Here is an 18677-nt window from a genome sequence, read left to right as displayed (position 1 = left end):
TATGCATTCAGCAGGTAGGAGGGTTAGGCAGGAGAATCACTGTCTTCCATTCTGCTAGCCTATCGTACAGAACAAGACTTTGTCTCTAGAAACAAAAACAAGAGCCAGTGAGATGGCTCAGTGGGTAAAGGTGCTTGTAACTCTGAGTTCTGTGATTTTTATTCTTAGAAAGAGAGAACAAAGCCCAAAGTTATCCTCTGACCTTCATACATGTTCTCTCTCTCTCTCTCTCTCTCTCTCTCTCTCTCTCTCTCTCTCTCACACACACACACACACACACACACACAAGAAAAGAAATGAAAAGAAAAAAAAGACAAGATCAGGGCTGCAAGTATAGTGATATTTTGTATATTCAGGAAAGCTTTGTTAGCTCACAAACAAAAATATCACTACATGCAAAGACACAGAAGGACAACATTTTGAGGACAAAGGAAACAGACAACTGTTTGCGAGAGGAGAGATAAGATTGAAGAAATGAAGCCTTAGACTCTTAGACCTTGGACTTCCAACCTCCAGAATTGTGAGGTGACAAAATATTACTGTGTAGTTTATGTTGTTTTTGTTCCAATATCTCTTGCTGTTTAACACAATAGGCAGAACCAACTAAGTGAAACTGAAACTCAAGGACTTCTTGAATTTTGCATGCAAATGGACGGAAATAGAAAACACTATCCTGAGTGAGGTAAGCCAGACCCAAAAAGAGGAACATGGATGTACTCACTCATAATTGGTTTCTAGCCATAAATAAAGGACATTGAGCCTATAATTCATGATCCTAGAGAAGCTAAATAAGAAGGTGAACCCAAAGAAAAACATATAGTCATCCACCTGGATATTAACCTTCATCAGGCGATGAAATTAGACAGAGACAGAGTCCCACATTGGAGCACCGGACTGAAACCTCAAGGTCCAAATCAGGAGCAGAAGGAGAGGGAGCACGAGCAAGGAACTCAGGACCATGAGGGGTGCACCCACACACTGAGACAATGGGGATGTTCTATCGGGAACTCACCAAGGCCAGTTGGACTGGGTCTGAAAAAGCATGGGATAAAACCGGACTTGCTGAACATAGCGGACAATGAGGACTGCTCAGAAGTCAAGAACAATGGCACTGGGTTTTGATCCTACTGCATGTACTGGCTTTGTGGGAGCCTAGGCTGTCTGGATGCTCACCTTACTAGACCTGGAAGGAGGTGGGTGGTCCTTGGACTTCCCACAGGGCAGGGAACCTTGACTGCTCTTTGGGCTGACGAGGGAGGGGGAGTTGATTTGGGGAGGGGGAGGGAAGTGGGAGGTGGTGGCGGGGAGGAGACAGAAATCTTTAATAAATAAATGAATGAATGAATGAAAGAAAGAAAGAAAGGGAAGACTTGATCTGAAAGAAACATGAGTGTGATGCCTGCATTACTCTCTATGGTACAGTTTGCGCTGCTGTACTGTTCGCGAGCTGGGTAAGGGCCTGGAGATTAAAGGAACACACAAGAGACGTGGGTCATTCGTGAGGAGAGAATGCCAAATAGCATTTATTCAAGCTTAGAAAAGACCTTATATATCTACCTGCTGCACAATGGAAATCCCCCAGATAGGTGGGAGATTACCAGGCCCAAGATGGAGTACGCAATGACCCTATAGCTAACCACCAATGAGGGCAGAGGAAGCACAGGAACAAACAGGATGTTTTGCCAGAAACTGTCTTTACTATGGGCCCTGGAAGGAGGGGTAGCCCTGTGGGCTCTACATAAGGGCAGTTTCTGAGATGTGGAAAATATTCTATATTTTGAATATATATGTGTATATATGTATAATATATAATTATAAAAAAGAATTCATTCAATTATATTTTACTATATGTATATGGTGGTTTGACGAAAAATGGCCCCCATCAACTTACAGGGAGTGGCATTATTAGGAGGTGTGGCTTTGTTGGAGGAAGTGTATCTTTGAAGGAGAGCTTTGAGGTTTAAAATTTCAAACTAGGCACATTGGTTCACTTGCTCTTCCTGCTGCCTTTGGATCAGATGTAGAACTCTTGGCTCCTTCTTCAGCACCATGCCTGCCTATGTGCTACCATGTTCCCCACCATGCAATAATGAACCAAATCTCTGAACTGTAAGCCAGACCCAATTACATGTTTTCCTTAATGAGAGTTTCCATGGTCATGATGTCTCATCACAGCAATAAATGTAAGACAAGGAACAGTCTATTGTTTGTGAATTATGGCTTAATTTCAAGCATGAAAACAATTTAGACGCATTTAAGTGCTAATGTTTTGAATAGGGTGATGTTAGCACAATGTATAGGGTTGTTGGTTAGAGAAAATGAGTTGGCGCCTGTGTAGGGTCTTGTGCAATGCTAGGCATACAGGAAGCTTTCAGCATAGCTCAGTCAGAACCAGGCTTTTGTTTCCTTGAAGTATTTCCTTTCTCTAAGTTTCATGAGCAATTTCAATGGTGCCAGCCAGACTACTTTTTTTTTTTTTGTCCATGTCTCTATCCTGTACTGCAGCCTCTTTGTCCCTTTTCCTTTTTCCTAGGAATGATCCTCATATACCATCTTCTAGTGGTGTTTCAATTGTAGTTTAATAAATAAAGACTGCCTAAAGATCTGAGAGTAAAACAGTCTCACTGGTCAGCCTTACAGACCAGGTCATGGTAACACACACCTTTAATCCCAGTAGCCACACTAGTTATTATAGAACTGGGTGGTGCATGCCTTTAATCCCAGCCTTGGAGAGGAATATAAGATGGGTGGGGTGGGGTGGGGGAAGATAGCTCTCAGACACAGTCTCATTCTGAGATTCTGGGAGGCAGGATCGCCATTTCAGACCCATAAGTCTTATCTATGTTTAGCCATGTGGCTTGGTACCCTTTCTCAGTGCAACATTTTCATCTTGCTTCCTCTGTGTCTGGATGATGGCTGCAAACTGAGCCTTTCCTCTTCCCAGAATTTTCCTAGTCTGGTTATTTTCTTGCCTGACTACTGGCCAATCAGCATTTTATTAAGCCAATATGAGTTACAAATCTTTATGGCATACAAGGGCATTATCCCACAGCACAAATACATTTGTTTGGCCCTAAAGAGACAAGAATCTTGGAGACTTCCACATCAGACAGGAGGGGCATAGATCTTGAGTAATTTTTGAGCTTTAAAATGAAGAATCATGGCATGTGGAGCTATGTAGTATAATGGCCTTGAAATGATGAAGGCTATGGATGGAAATGCAGCTTGAATAGGTGAGGGTGGAGTGAGAAAGGAGAGAGTAGGGCAGCTATGGAGAAATTGTCTACATGTGTGCACACATGCACGCACACATGCATGCGCGTGCGCACACACACAGTTTAAAGCAACATGGCTCCAGCCCAGGTTGGTGAGACTCTTCTGGCGTTCTAGGTAGGTCTGTGTTGACCTCCCTCAGTCCGTTTTCAGGCTGAAGAGGAGGAGTCAGTGCAGAGACTGAGCTGCTAGGGCCTGATCTGGAGAAGCCAAAGGATGACTTAACCACACTAAACCCCGGAAAGGTCACTCTTTTACTGTCCAACTGTGGTGGCCAGCTGTCCGCTGACTCCCATGACTTGCCAATGAGGGTTTGACTCAAGGCAATCCGTGACTCATTTTAGAACGCTCCTTTGCAGGACTGACCTCAAGGTAATTTATTCATGCCTGAGTGAGCTCCAAAAAAGGTCTTCAGGAAGCAGAACTTGTGGTTGTGAACAAGCAGCATGAGAAATACAATGATGCACACACACATACACACACACACACACACACACACACGTGCGCACACACACATGCATGCCAATCCCCACAGAGTACTTAGAAATGAGGAACTTTGGAGGTGATACATTGTCATTTAACTCATGCAAGTAAGCTTTTTACGTATAGAATGCCGAATAATATGGGGAATCTTTTTATAATATTTTTACTTGTGTGTGTGTGCATACATATTAATATACACATATGTGGTATTTGTAAGACGACATCAAGTGTCCTGCTCCATCATTCTTCCTCTCTATTCTCCTGGGATACCTTTTAATTGAACCTGCAGCATGCCAGATTTATTTTTAATTTTTTGTTTGGCCAGGCTTGCTGACTAGAGAACCACCCAATCCTCTTGCTTGCCCTTTATCTCCTAGTCCTGTGGTTACAGGTGTATATAACCATCCTGGCTTTTAGGTTGGTATCGAGACTCTCAGTGCAAGTCCACACTTGGGCCATCTTCCAAGGCTCAATACAGGGAGTTTTTACTGAGTATCTCTGGGCCCCTTATATGCCCCTGAATCTTCTCAATTTGTAGGAATAATCCCATGTCTATGCAAGATTAACTACTACTACAAGGAGTTTACACCCATGTATCTACAAATATCTAACACCTCCATTACAGTTGGGAATTGATAGTGTCTTCAGTACCACAAATGTGCCCCCAAACTAACAACGGAAGGTGTAGTCAGTATCAGCCCAACAATGTCAGCCCTTTCCTCCGAGTCAACAGTGCCGTGGCCATGACTGATATTTAATTTTTAAAAACGTATTTATTTTTATTTTGTATGTGAGAGTGTTTTGCCTACGCATATGCAAGTATACTACATACATGTCTGGTACACATAGAGGCCCGAAGAGGGTGCTGAATCCCTTGCAGCTGGAGTTACAGATTATTGTAAGTGGCCGTGTGGGTGCTGGGGATGAAATCTGAGTCCTTGGCAAGAGCATACAGTCTAGTTTAATTTGTGACCTCCTGTGCTGGGGAGAAGCCCTGCCACTAAACCTGAGGTAAGAGCAAACCCTGATCTCCACATGCACAGGTTCAGATGTATATAAGCTACCACCACACACATGCACACATGCAAACATCCCCCCCCACATGAACATGCACACACACCCCACACACAAATAAATAAACAGTCCAGAGAAGAATATTTTGGAGCCACACTAAAAATACGCTTTGTTTTGAATCATAAATTTCATTTCTAGAAATTTCTCCTTTGCGAATAATTTTGTTATTGGTGTTTATATTATGCTGCTGTTTATGGAAAAAACCTGAAACCTTCTAAGCACCAATTGCACAAGAGGTTGGTAAAATTGGCTGTGCTGATCTGTGTAGAAGGAAGCTGTGGCTAACCTGCATTCAGAGAAATGAGGAAAATGCTATTTTATCGCGTGCTTAGGGACAAGAGATCAGGAAACTATTACTGAAAACTCCTGTTCCTGAGTGAGGCAAAGCACAGCACAGTAAAAAGATAAAGCTGCTTTAATGAACCGAAGACGAGACCTTTCGGAGAAGCTGCGGCCGACTCTCATAGGTGGACGTTGACTCGGGCTGGGCTGAGTCACACATTTTACTTTCCCCCTTCAGGAAAGTGCAGAGGGTGCGAGGTCCTTGTACTTACAGGCAGCACTAGGGAAACCAGAAACGTTAAACATACAGGCTTCTCTGTTCAGTGGGAGAGATTTATGCTTGTTTCTGTCTGGAAAGCAGGAATGGATGCAGTTAATAACCTGGTGATCATTGTTGTCTGTAGGTCCAAGCCTCACCTGAATCCCCCAGACTATATGTTTATCCTGGATTCTTCCCACGCTCCTGAGCATTGCTTCTCGGCCAATAGAAGCGATTCTTATGGAAGAGGTCAGATATCTGTTACAAAAGAGTTTCTGCGATAATTATCACGTGGAAACTTTTTTTCAAGGTTGTATTGAGCTTAAATAAGTAAAAAGTAAACTGCTTAGGGTCAGATTCTGGAAGTTAGAACTGACACCAGCTAACTAAGCCGTGTTGAACCAGATTTCCTTCTCGCCTGGCTTAGGTTGTTACTTTGCCAGCTGTGACGCTTGCAGAGACCCTCACAAAAAGGGGCGTACAGCCTCCTCATCTTCTGGATGCTGTTTGTATCGCACGCACCTGACATGCATCAGTTGGGTCAAGCATAAAGGTGGTAAGGTTGATGTTGCTACCCAGGATTCCTGGGACGGGCATGAGAAGACAGCCAGGACTTGATACAAAGGACACAGGCACCTTGTGTGTGCAGTATCCAAGGATGCCAGAAGAGGGCATCAGACACTCTGGAACTGGAATTACAGACTATTGTGAGCTGACATGTATGTACTGGGAACCAAATCCGGTCCCCACAAGAGACCCAAACCCATGTGTTCTGAACTGCTGAGCATTGCTCCAGCCCCTCAAATGACTTCTTAGCTCAGCTCATGCTAACAGTGAAGTTTGGCCCTGGTCTTTTATCTGACTTCTGTTCCCCTTTTCTCCCCTATGAGGATGATTAAAATACCCAACAGGGGGTCAGACTGGACAGCCCAAGCACCGTGTTCATGTCTTCATAAGCACTGCAGTGCCTCCTTCTTCCCTTCACACTTGTTTTATTTCTTCCGTTTTAGGAATCAGTTTCTCTATCTTTCTCACTCTCTCTCTTCCCCACACATATCCTGGAATCAATGTGTCAGACCCTAGTTAGCAGCAGAAACTCCATTTTGTCCCAGTCTGCCATTCTGTCCTGAGTGACTACTCACAAGTTCCTGAGGTTAGGCTACAGTCCCCTCACACAGGTGTACACCACAAACGTTCCATGCCCTTCAGAATGTTGGCTGAGGGTGAGTCACCGTGGACAGTCCCCAGCCGCTTCTCCATGTAAGACTTCATGATCAGATGGGATTCAGGAGCTGTCTCTTTGTGGTTTCCCCCCTTTAAAACTGGCTGCTGCCCCTGCCTCGAGGATTCGGTCTGGAGTCTGAACCCTACTCCCTCCCGGACAGCAGTTTTTCTAGATAATTTTTTGGCCCTCAAACCTGGTCTTTTGTGGTGAATTTTTCCTGGATTCTCAGACCCTAACAAATGTTGGACCTGGTTTTTGAAATACAAATTATCAATTGAAAAGACAATCTCACTCTCCAGCCTCCTGCCTTACTTCAACTTCTGTCTTCAGTAATTACAGGGTTAGGGCTGGTGTGTCAGCTCAGCCTGTGAACCATTTGCCTTGTAAACATGTGAACCTGGACTCACTCCCAGAATCTCAATTTGAAAAAGAAAAAAGCAAGGTGTCAGAGATGTGGGCTATAGCACTCTTGTAATCCAATGCTGGGGAGGTAGAAGCAGGGGCTCTTAGGACTCAATGGATGGCTTATTTCATGATTTCCCACCCCCCCCCACACAATTGTGTGACAAAACATTTCCTGGGGAGGCACAATACAAGTGTCTACTTACCCCAGATAGGCAACTCACAACAGACCAAAGTCCAACTTGGTGAATCACTGAGTTTCATTGGGGTCACTTCTATGAATATTGGTGAGGGGTTACTTACAGGAGCAGAAAACAGCAATCTCAACAAGGCCTATCTTAGCACAGGCTGAAAACTCACACAACCTTGGAAACCTAGAGCCCACTGTACAGCTTGCAAGCAGCTCAACAGGTTGGAGGGTGTCCTTTCCCAGGGACTTGGTCTAGAACTCTTCTGGGCAGCTGGTCGAGTCTCAGAGTCTCCTTTGCAGCCCAGCTTTCTTCTCTCTAAGGAGAGAATACAGGTTTTTACTGTTTACCTTGACACAGAGGATCTTAGTAAATCTGGTCAATTTCAGGGGCTTCCTGAATCTGTTCTGGGTTGTTTTTGTTCCTGTTTGAAGAGCTTTCCTGTGAGATGGAATGTTTCAATCTCCAAGGAAGCTGCTAGATTCCTTGGGGGTGGTGGTTAGGTATTCTTTTAAAGTATTTATTTACTTACTAATTATTTGTGAGTACGTCCATAAGTTGATGTACACTATGTAATACAGTCTTTGGAGGCCAGAGAGGGCATCAGATCTTACAGAACTGGGTTTATGGACATCTATGAACTACCATTGGTAGATGCTAGGAAACAAACTCAGATACCCACAAGAGCAGCAATTGCTATTTACTGCTGAGCCAACTCTCTGGTCTCAGGATGAATTATTGTCGAGGCTACACCTACTCTAACATGCTGCCTCTGCCTACTGCTTCAGTCTTTTGGTCTCTGTCTCCCCTTCTATCACTTTTAACACACACACACACACACACACACACACACACTCACACATACACCCCCCCCCAGTTTAAGCCTCAATGATCCCTTGGTATGTTAAGGACTCAGATTACTCACTATGAAACTTGAAACTTTACCTTAGGGAGGCTGATGTTTAAGACAGAGAGACATTAGGGATGCTGGGTTACTTCAGACACTAATAATAATAATAATAAATAATTATTATTTGCCACAAGTAGGTCAGATATTAGTTGAAGGAAAATCATCAAAAAATTTTATTTACAAATGAGAAAGAGGAAAACCAATTGGTACTGCAGACATACGCCACCCATTTTTAGTGAACAGACAAGGATGGTTTGTATCCTAACTTGCTTCTCTGCTGCTGTGATAAGGCACTGACCACAAGCAACTTGGGAAGGAATGGGATTATTTCCTCTCATAGCTTACAGTCCATTGCTGAGAGAAGCCAGGGCAGGAGCTCGAGGTAGGGACTGGAGGCAGGAACTCAAACAGAAGCCATGGAGGAATGTTCTTTACTGGCTTGCTCCCTATGACTTGCTCAGTCTGCTTTCTTCTACAACTCAGGACAACAAACCCAAGGGTAGCACTACCCACAGTGGGCTGGGCACTCCCACATCAATCATTAATCAAGAAAATGCCCCACAGACATGCCCACAGGCCATCGGATGGAGATAAATCTGTTGTGGGTATTTGTACATTGTGTAAAGATGTGTTGCTGTGGTCGGTGTAATAAAAAGCTGAGCAGTCAATAACCAGGTAGGAGGTATAGGTGGTACTTTCAGGCAGAGAACTCTGAGAAGAAGAAAGGCAAGGTTACCAGCAGGATGTGGAGGAAGCAGGACATGCAGAAGTAACAGCTATGACCGGCATGGCAGGATATAGATGAATAGAAATGAGTTAATTTAAGTTATAAGAACTAGTTAGGAGCCAGCCTAAGCTATAGGCTGAGATTTCATAATTAATAAGACGTCCCTGTGTCCTTATTTGGGAGCTGGCTGGTGAGGCAGAGAAAGACTCGTTACACACTTCCTCGATGGAGGTTTCTTCATCTCAGGTGGCTCAGTTTGTGTCAAGTGGACAAAAGTCCCAACCAGCACAGAAGATGCTCCTCAGGAGTGAGTTCTGCTGAGTGTGGCTGACATTGGGCTCCACCGTTGGGGACACTGGTGCCCTTCTTCTCCGGGGCACATTTGACGGAGGTCAGTGAGGAGAGCGTTCTGCCCGAGGTCCACACTGCTCCAGCTGTGCCACCATTTGGCACTAATCACCCAGGGATTTTCTTGGCACCTGAGAAACCAAAGCCCCGCGGAGCACATTGATCCTCCACCTTTTACTCGTTCTGTTCTCTTCCTTTCTTCTCCATTGTCTTTTTTCTAGTGTGGAAGGTGGCCCCATGCTTCTCCAGGAGTCGCTCTCATCCCAGGGAAAACTGTCCATTCCTTCACAAAGTCAGAGAGCCAATCCAAGCGCTCTATCCAAGGCTCTATCACACTGTAGGGAGGCTCTCAGCAAGGTGCCCGTTCACCTAGATATCTGTTGGCAGTGTGGAAGGAAGGAAGGGCAGTTCAGTGGTGGGACAGTTTGCTTGAGTTTGGGATGCGATCTCATGGGAAGGAAGGTATGTGTAGGAGCCAAAAGGGAGACGCTCTGGGAGGCAAGGGGCAGCGCTAGTGAGCCCATCTCGTGCCTGCAGAAGGGAGGAGTACCCTTTCTCAAGCAGGTTGTTGTTTCAGATGCCCCATGCCACGTGGGAGGCAGCTCCCTTTGAGTCGCCGAGCTGTGTTTGGTACCTGCTATTCTTATGAACCTGCCTTCCCACATGCTGTGGGGTTTAAGTACATTTTCTTTTCTTGTCCTCTCTAAATACAAAAATTCCCCAGATGTTTGCATTCAGGATTAAATCTCATTCATTCTGATGTTTTCTCTAATATCCCTCAGGAATAAAATAATTTGTCTTGTGTGTTTTTCTGTGATTCACAGAAACCCGGGGCCTATTTCTTGCTTTGTTTTTCTTGTCACGGGAGAATTGAAAGCAGTAGCTTTTGCTCAATCAAATTGATTTTTGTTTTTTTAAAACAGGTTTTCAAAGAATGCCAGCCGGGGCCAAGGCTCTCCCTTAAACCCTTACACTGTTTTTCTTCTCTCTCTGATGTTTTGAGATGGAGCCTGTTTTCTGAGTGTGTTTTCGTCTCTCCGTCTGCCCCTTCCTGGCCTTAAAGAATACCAAAGTCTGTGGGTCCAGGACAAGTGCCAGCAAGCCTGTCTATTCATCTGCCGGTCTCCTGCAAGCCTGCTCTGCCTTGCTTTCCACAGTCAACTCAGGGCCCCAAGAGAACACTCCGACACACACATTGCATGAGGGAGCCATGTCAGAAACAGAGATGAACACTTTGTATCTTTCCACAATGTTGGCATTTCTTAAATAACAGTAATGTTACAAGCTGCCTCCATTTCATTGGCTTAATGTACCAAGTAGTCCTTTTTTTCCCTTGCTGCCTATAATTGTTGATAATCAAAAGTTCTTTGATGCCACTTATGGTGGTTTGAGTAAGAATCCCCATAGGCTTTGGATGCTGGGCCACAAGGGAGTGGAACCGTTTGAAAGGATTAGAAGGATTAAGAAGTGAGGCCTTGTTGGGGGAAGTATGTTACTGGGGTTAGGCTTTGAGGTTTTAAAAACTCATGTCAGGCCCATGTTCTCTCTTCTTATCTGCCTGTGGATCAAGCAAGCCCCCAATTAAATGCTTTCTTTCAAAGAGAGTTGCTGTGGTCATGGTGTCTTTTCATAGCAATTAATCAGTGACTAAGACTCCCCTCTTGGTTTCTAACACTAATTCTCAGATCTTGGATTCCTCATCACATAATGAGTTACAGGATGGTGAAGAGGGAGTTAAGGAGGCTCCAGGATTTGCACAAGCCATTCTGAAGGTACACAGAGAACTCATGTAGATGAGTTAAGTCTTCTCAGGGGACCAAGGAAGTTTTAGGACCCAGGGTGCAGAGCTGCTACGGTCACACCTGTCAGATGCAGGTATCTATTGCAGATTTTGGTTGTGTTTTTAGTTTACTTTTTTTCTTTATTCGTTTTGCTTTTTGAGACAGGGTTTCTCCCTGTAGCTTTGGAGCCTGTCCTGGAAATCGCTCTGTAGACCAGATTAGCCTTAAACTCACAGAGATCTGCCTGCCTCAGCCTCCCAAGTGCTGGGATTAAAGAGGAGTGTTACCATCACCTGATTTAATTTACTTTTTAAAACAAATTTGTACATGTAAACAATCTGGAGCTTGGCGACAATCTCACATGTGCACACAAGCATGTATTTTGTATAAAAATGATCTTGATCACATTTACCCCTATTATTCCCTATTATTCTTCCTTGCCCCGTCTCTCTCTCCTGCTGAATCCCTTTTCTTTCTAGCTAGTCCAACTCCAACTTTTATGTCTATTTTTAAATCATTGATTTTAACTAGAATTGACTGCACGGGTGGGGGTTGTGTACCAGAATTTGGGCAACTTGTCATTGGCTACACCATTGAGGAAACTGACATTCCCTCCCTTGGGAACTCAGTTACTATCATCTGTTCCTCAGGGGGGGGGGGTTCATGAGTCCCGCTGCTTCCCTACGTGATGGAGTTTTGATGGGCCCAATCTTTTGCCGGTCTTGTATGCTAACTACAGCTGCTCTGAGTTCATTATTGCAGTGGGAAAGTCATACTAAAAGATAGCATTTCAAGGCACTCCTCCCCATCCTCTGGTTCTTACACTCTCTGTCCTCTGTTCTGTTCCCTGACATCAGAGGGAGTGACACAGATGTCCCTTGTAGGGATGAGTTCTCCGTGTTTGAAGTAGGCTGTATGTCATGGGCAGGGTTGGGGTGGGGGTGGGAAACTGTGGCTGTGCTGAGCTGGGAGACATAGTTTTCTCCTGTAACAATTTTCCCAGACAAAGATTACAGCAAGTGACAAGGTGACATAGCCAGGCCTCTGCCGGGTTTCAATCTTGGGGTGCTCCCAAGACTCTCAGGCGAGGAGGTTCACATCTGCCACTGCCGCTAGTTTCACAGGCCTCGTTTTTATGTCGTGACTTTGATCCGGTCACGTGTCTCCTCAGTCCTGATTTAATTTGATCACTTCACAGGTGGGAAGATTCCATTCACATTGCCCATGAGAAGTCCTGTGAGGAAGCTGTGCCTGCAGAGACTGACTGATTCAAGCGTGCTGTGGAGAGACTGGCATGCTGTGGGTCCAAAGGCCAGTTACCTCATCTTGGGCTAGTTCTAGCCCCTTCGCACAGCCATTCCTTGCCTAACTCTATCAGAACTCGCATCTTGTGACTAATAGAAACCTTTTGGAATCTATTACCTTAGCAGCCCACTAGCTTCCATGAAACAAAAAGCTAAGAATGTCATCTTGGGCCTACAGAAACGTTTTCTCCGTCTCGCCGTGCCTGCCTCTCCGATGCCTTTTAAACTTGCTTTGATTTATGCCCGTCTTTGTTCTGTAGAACTATAAAACCTTATGAAGACATCTCGCAATCGCAACAAATGATTCTAGTCTTTGGAAAGGATAAAGGTATGTTCCTAACCTTACTAAATATATTTAAAATATGCCATATAAATTGACATCTTTATAAAGTGTATGGGCATTCTAGTCACTTTATTAGAACTTAGAAAAATTGTTTGAGGATGATTGGAAAGGTTCCCAGTGGAACACACTCAGAATATTTTGTCTGATGCCTTTTTATACACCATTGTATTTTTCTCCCAAGTAAACAGACACCTTCAAAACAATTCTACCGACCGTAGAGCTGCTTCACGATCATGGAAAGGTTTACGCTGTGGCATTTTGCTGCTGTCAGATTTGCTGTGAGTAATGAAGATGGTATGGCTGCAAAGATCATCCTGAGAGCCTGCCAGTTTCCCCCCTGCCTCCCCTGTGCATGTAAGATGGCAGCCCCTGAGCAACACCTAAGCGTGGCATGCCTCCTCCTTTATCACAGGTGTGTGGTGTGTGTGTGTGTATGGTGTGTATGTGTGGTGTGTGTGTGTATGTATATGGTGTGTATGTGGTGTGTATGTTGTGTGTATGTGTGGTGTGTGTGTGGTGTATGTGGTGTATGTGTGATGTGTGTGTTTTTGGTGAATAGTGTGTGTATTGGTGTGGTGTGTGTGTGGTATGTATGGTATGCATGTAGTGTGTGTGGTATGTGGTGTGTGGTATGTATGTGTGTGGTGTATATGTGGTGTGTGGTATGTATGTGTGTGGTGTATATGTGGTGTGTGGTATGTATGTGTGTGGTGTATATGTGGTGTGTGGTATGTATGTGTGTGGTGTATATGTGGTGTGTGGTATGTATGTGTGTGGTGTATATGTGGTGTGTGGTATATATGTGTGTGGTGTATATGTGGTGTGTGGTATGTATGTGTGTGGTGTATATGTGGTGTGTGGTATGTATGTGTGTGGTGTATATGTGGTGTGTGGTATGTATGTGTGTGGTGTATATGTGGTGTGTGGTATGTATGTGTGTGGTGTATATGTGGTATGTGGTATGTATGTGTGTGGTGTATATGTGGTGTGTGGTATATGCATGTGGTGTGGTGTGTGTGTGTGATGGCATTGAAATGCATCTGCAACCATTGTAATCTTGATTGTGAAGACTGTTTATGAGGTGCTTCAGAACTCTTTGGTGATGGTCTCAGCTCACTGTGGCTGCTGTCTGGGTCTGACTGTGATGGTCAGCCTTCTTCAGGCAAGTGTGTTACAAGCGCGGAGTTGGTAGGACTGTGCACCACTGGCTGTGGGTGCATAGAAAGACTAGAGAAAGACAGGGGGAGTAGGGGGTGCTCTGTGTTCTTTGTTCACTTTTGATGGCTCACTATCCAAAACTTGTGTTGTCTTGATGTTCAGAAGTGCGTGACATTCATCCCGGCGTGTTTCCAAACATGACGCTAGAAGCTATTTGGTCACAGGCTCTTCAAAACACTCCTCCTCTTAAAGGATTGAAATAGAATCATTCATACATCTTTATGGTTTGCATTATGATATGTGGGTATATATACCCATACATATATTATGTACAATAATCACATCTGGGTGATGAGCATTTCCATCTCTTCAAAAACCGATTATGTTTATACCTTGGGAATTTTGTGTTTTTTTATATCCAACTTTAAATATATAAGATTGTTTAAGTTAATTGTCACCTCACCATTCTGTATAAAACAAACAATAATACTTCCAAAAAGTAGAGAAGTTATTGGGTCTTAGTTCAACCAAGATTTTTTTTAAAGTTTTAAATAGATAACTAGTAGGCAAATATGTAGACATATGATTCATTATTCTATCTGTATTTTCTTTTCCTCGAGTTATTTTACAACTATTATGTTTAAAGATTTGTTTATTTGTGTGTGTGTGTGTGTGTGTGTGTGTGTGTGTGTGCGTGCGTTTGTGTTTTCACATAGGCATGCAGTGCTCTCGAAGGCAACTAGAGGACTCAAGTTATGGTCACTCAGTGTGGGTGCTGGGAACAAACTCCATATCCTTAGAATAGTAGTGAGTACTCTTAAGCACACTTGTTTTTCACTTAGTCTTCAGAATGGCCTTGGGGAGTGACTCCCATGCTCTTGTTCTTAGTGTCATCAGAGATGATATAAATCTCTTTATCCACCATTCTGATACTCCCTAGTGAAGTTCCCTCACTTACCCTAGAAGGATGATGACATAACTCACAGGAGCATTGATAAATATCCCCAAGGTCAAACAGTTGGGCTCTGAACTTAGGTACAAAGCTCAAGTCTTCAGTCCTTAGTGGCCCAGAGTACCAAAACTGCTGTTTGATGGGCCTCTGAGGCGCATCGGCCCAGCGGGGGGAGGAGGTTTTGCACTCACAACAATGAGGGTGAGGTGAAATCTCTGCACCTTGGAGTTTGGGGTGATGCAAGGTCAAAGGGTAAGAAAGTTGGGTGAATAAGAACGAGGAGAAGTATGACTGTGGTCAGAGGTGACAAGAATTTCTTTTCTGAAGAAGAGAGGATCTGGGACATGAGATCAGTGAGGTGAACCTCCATTTTCTCCTAGTCTTGCCAAGACAAGGAGAGGTTAAGGGTCATAACAAATGCAAAACCACCCCAAGGGCCTTTGTGTTGCCTGTGGCTCTGTGGTTTTGACAGCAGAGCAGCAGAAGGGACACTAAGCTCCCAGTTCTCTTCCACTACTGCTATTTTTTTTTTTTTTTGGCAGGAATGACTTTCTCATGGCTGTGGATGGGATAGGAGGGAAATGAGCTTCTCAGAAGATGGAGGAGAGGTGACAGAATAGCTTTCTAGTTTGAAGAAAGGCTGTCCCAGAGACTGGTGAAAACTCACAGCTTACTGAGCCATGCTTGGTATACGGAACATGAGAGTTGGTGGATATTATTCTTCAAGCAATCATTGAGCTGGTGGTCAAAAGTGGAAGAATCTGAAGGCTTGGGGCCCAAAGGCCCAGGGGAAGATTCTAGAAGGACAGACTGGGAACAGAGTATATGATTTGTGAGTAGAAGCGGGCGTGATTGGGAGAAACTGTCAGGGATGTTCTAAAGACAAGTTGTAGTATGTGCCCCATGAGACACACCTGTCTGGGCACTTAGGCACACGAACCACAGGATGGGTTTGGAACCGCATCACCCACTGACCAAAGCTTGAGAGTTAGTTGTGCAGATGAGGCAGGGGAAGTTAGCTTCATACAGAAGATTCAAGTTTGCTGTCTGAAAGGGTGTGACATTCTAGGTCTTTGCCTCTACATGAGAAGGTCATTCCCCAAATACAGAAATTCTAGAAAATACTTGAAAACAAAATGACTGATACACATGCTTTTATGTCCTGAGCTGTGACAATAGATACTTTAAACACACTGTGAAGATGACCACAGACAAATACATACAGAGGGCTGACATCTACTTTGTTAGGACCAAGGAAGCAAATTCGCTTATCCTGCCCTCATGTCATCCTTCCTAGGTAAACCGTGGCAAGGCTGTTCAGTGGTGACTCCGTAGCTTTGAGAGAGGAAGAAAAGCCTCCATTGCCATCACGCCACACTTCTCTTCCCAAAAGGGCACTGGGATGACCTAGACTACAGAGGGCTTCTTCTTCAGAGTGTGTTCTCTTCTGCAGTTAGATGTTTCCTGGTGTTCACATTTCATCACTGGCTACCCTGAGTTAATTCCATCCATCCATACATACATACATACATACATACATACATACATTTATTTATGTGCTCATGGACACATGTGTGTGTGTAAGAGAGAAAGAGAGACAGAGAGACAAAGAGAGTGTTTGTGAGAGAGACAAAAAAAGAGAGGGAGAGACTACATACATGCACAGATGCACAGATGTAGGCCAGAGAATGACATTCTAGAGTTGGTTCTGTATTTCCACCTTGCCGAGGCAGAGTCTCTCATTCTTTCTGCTGTGTTACCTAGTCCAGACCAGCTGGCCCTGGAGCTTCCCTGAGATTCTGTCTCCATCTGCCATCTTATCAATACAGGTATACATGGCCAAATCTGGCTTTCATGGGTTCTGGGGGTAGAACACAGTGAGGTCCAAGCTCTAATGTCAGGGAAGAAGATTCGCCATTGGAGATCAGAGGTTGAAAAGAATTTGAGGAATCATGGGCAGAAAAGATTTACTTTGTTCATCAGCACACAGGCCACTAGGCAAGCAGGCACCAGCAGACACACTCAGGCTGCAGAACAGGGTAGGACATATGTAGATTACATAAAAAGTAATACACTATTTTATATAAGGGACTGGAGTGTTTGTGGATTTTTAAGCTCATGGTGGCAGGGATTCTGGAGGTATGATTCGGTGGGAAGGGTGTTACCTGGGAAATAACCAAGGGAAGCTGCAGCTTAAACAGTTTCTTTAGTAAAGCAAAGTGAAACACTAGCGCACTGGAGAGAGAGACACCGGAGCAGGCTGACTCTAGCGTCTAGTGAGTAGGTAGCAACCCAGTGGGCTCAGTGTTAGGCATTTTAAAGAAGTTTTTATAAATGGTTGGTGGGATATCAATGGGGGTAAGGTCCTTCCCCCTCTGAAAAGATGCTAACCAAGTCTCCCCTTTAGAAACATTCATTTCGTGGTTCTATTGAAAGACCCCAAAGGAGGGGCCACAACCACACTGCAAGTTATATTATAATGAAGTTGGCATCTTTTGAGTGTGCAGGCCTTTTGTTAGTGTGTGTGTGTGTTTGTCAACTAGGAAAGAGTCGTAACACCTGTATCTTTTTTTTTAATTTTTGAGACAGGGTTTCTCTGTAGCTTTTGGTTCCTGTCCTGGAACTAGCTCTTGTAGACCAGGCTGGCCTCGAACTCACAGAGATCCGTCTGCCTCTGCCTCCCAAGTGCTGGGATTAAAGGCATGCGCCACCACTGCCCGGCACGTAGCACCTGTGTCTGATGGAGCTGGAGGACCCCAAGTGTAACATCAGGATGTTTAAGCACAAAGGAGCCTTCTGTCCATCAGGAGACATGGATACCACGTTACTGCTGCAGCTATCTTGGCTCCCTCACATCTGGCTCCCTGCTCAATCAGAAGGTGTTGCTACCAAGACACAGCTGCAGCTTCCCTTGGTTATTTCCCAGATAACACCCTTCCCACCAAATCGTACCTCCAGAATCCCTGCCACCATGAGCTTAAAAATCCACAAACACTCCAGTCCCTTATATAAAATAGTGTATTACTTTTTATGTAATCTACATATGTCCTTTTGCACATATGTAGAAGGAGCTGCTTTTCGTCCCGTCCAGCTCCTGCACGGCTAGCTGATGCCCCAAAATAACAACACACAAATTGTATTCTTTTAAACACTGCCTGGCCCATTAATTCTAGCCTCTTATTGGCTAACTCTCACATCTTGATTAACCCATTTCTAATAATCTGTGTAGCACCACGAGGTGATGGCTTACCGGAAAAGATTCAGCATGTCTGACCCGGTGGCTGGCTCCATGGCAGTCTGACCTCACTGCCTTCTTTCTCTTAGCATTCTGTTCTGTCTACTCCACCTATCTAAATCCTGCCCTATCAAAAAGCCAAGGCAGTTTTCTTTATTAACCAATGAGAGTAACACATAGACCGATGACCCCTCTCCATCACACGTATTAAATTTCTAACAAATATACAACACCTAACACAATATTAGTGGTATATAAATAACTGTGCTGTATTGTTTAGGGAATAATGACAAGAAAAAGGTCTCTATGTGTTTAGGGCTAATGTGATCTTTAAAAATATCGATTTTAGCCATGGTTGCTTGAACTCACAGAAATGAAGGGCTATATAGGGATTAAAAAGAGAGTAGGGAGTGCAGAAAAGGGTAAGTTCAGTAAAGTGAGGAACAAAAACTACAAACCATTGATCCAGTTACAAATAAGGGTATGGAGAGTCAGATATAGACAAACTCGCAGACAGATGGAAGCAGGCAGATGTACAGACAGAAACATTTCATCTAGAAAGAGACATGTCAACATGCATGCTCTTCAATAAAAAATAAATATGTCTGAAGTTTAGAGACTCAACCAAACCAGTAAGAAGCCCACACAACTTGAGGACTCATGTATTGACCAAGATAGGCAAAAGTAAGGGTCGTTAAGGTGCCCTGGAGAGAAAGACAGTGAATACATGGGA

Source organism: Microtus oregoni, unplaced genomic scaffold (assembly GCF_018167655.1).
Source record: "Microtus oregoni isolate MIOR12 unplaced genomic scaffold, Mior012 000002F_ref0000024, whole genome shotgun sequence".
Taxonomy (NCBI): domain Eukaryota; kingdom Metazoa; phylum Chordata; class Mammalia; order Rodentia; family Cricetidae; genus Microtus; species Microtus oregoni.
The sequence above is the reverse complement of the archived record's forward strand: the minus strand, read 5'-3'. Positions refer to the sequence as shown.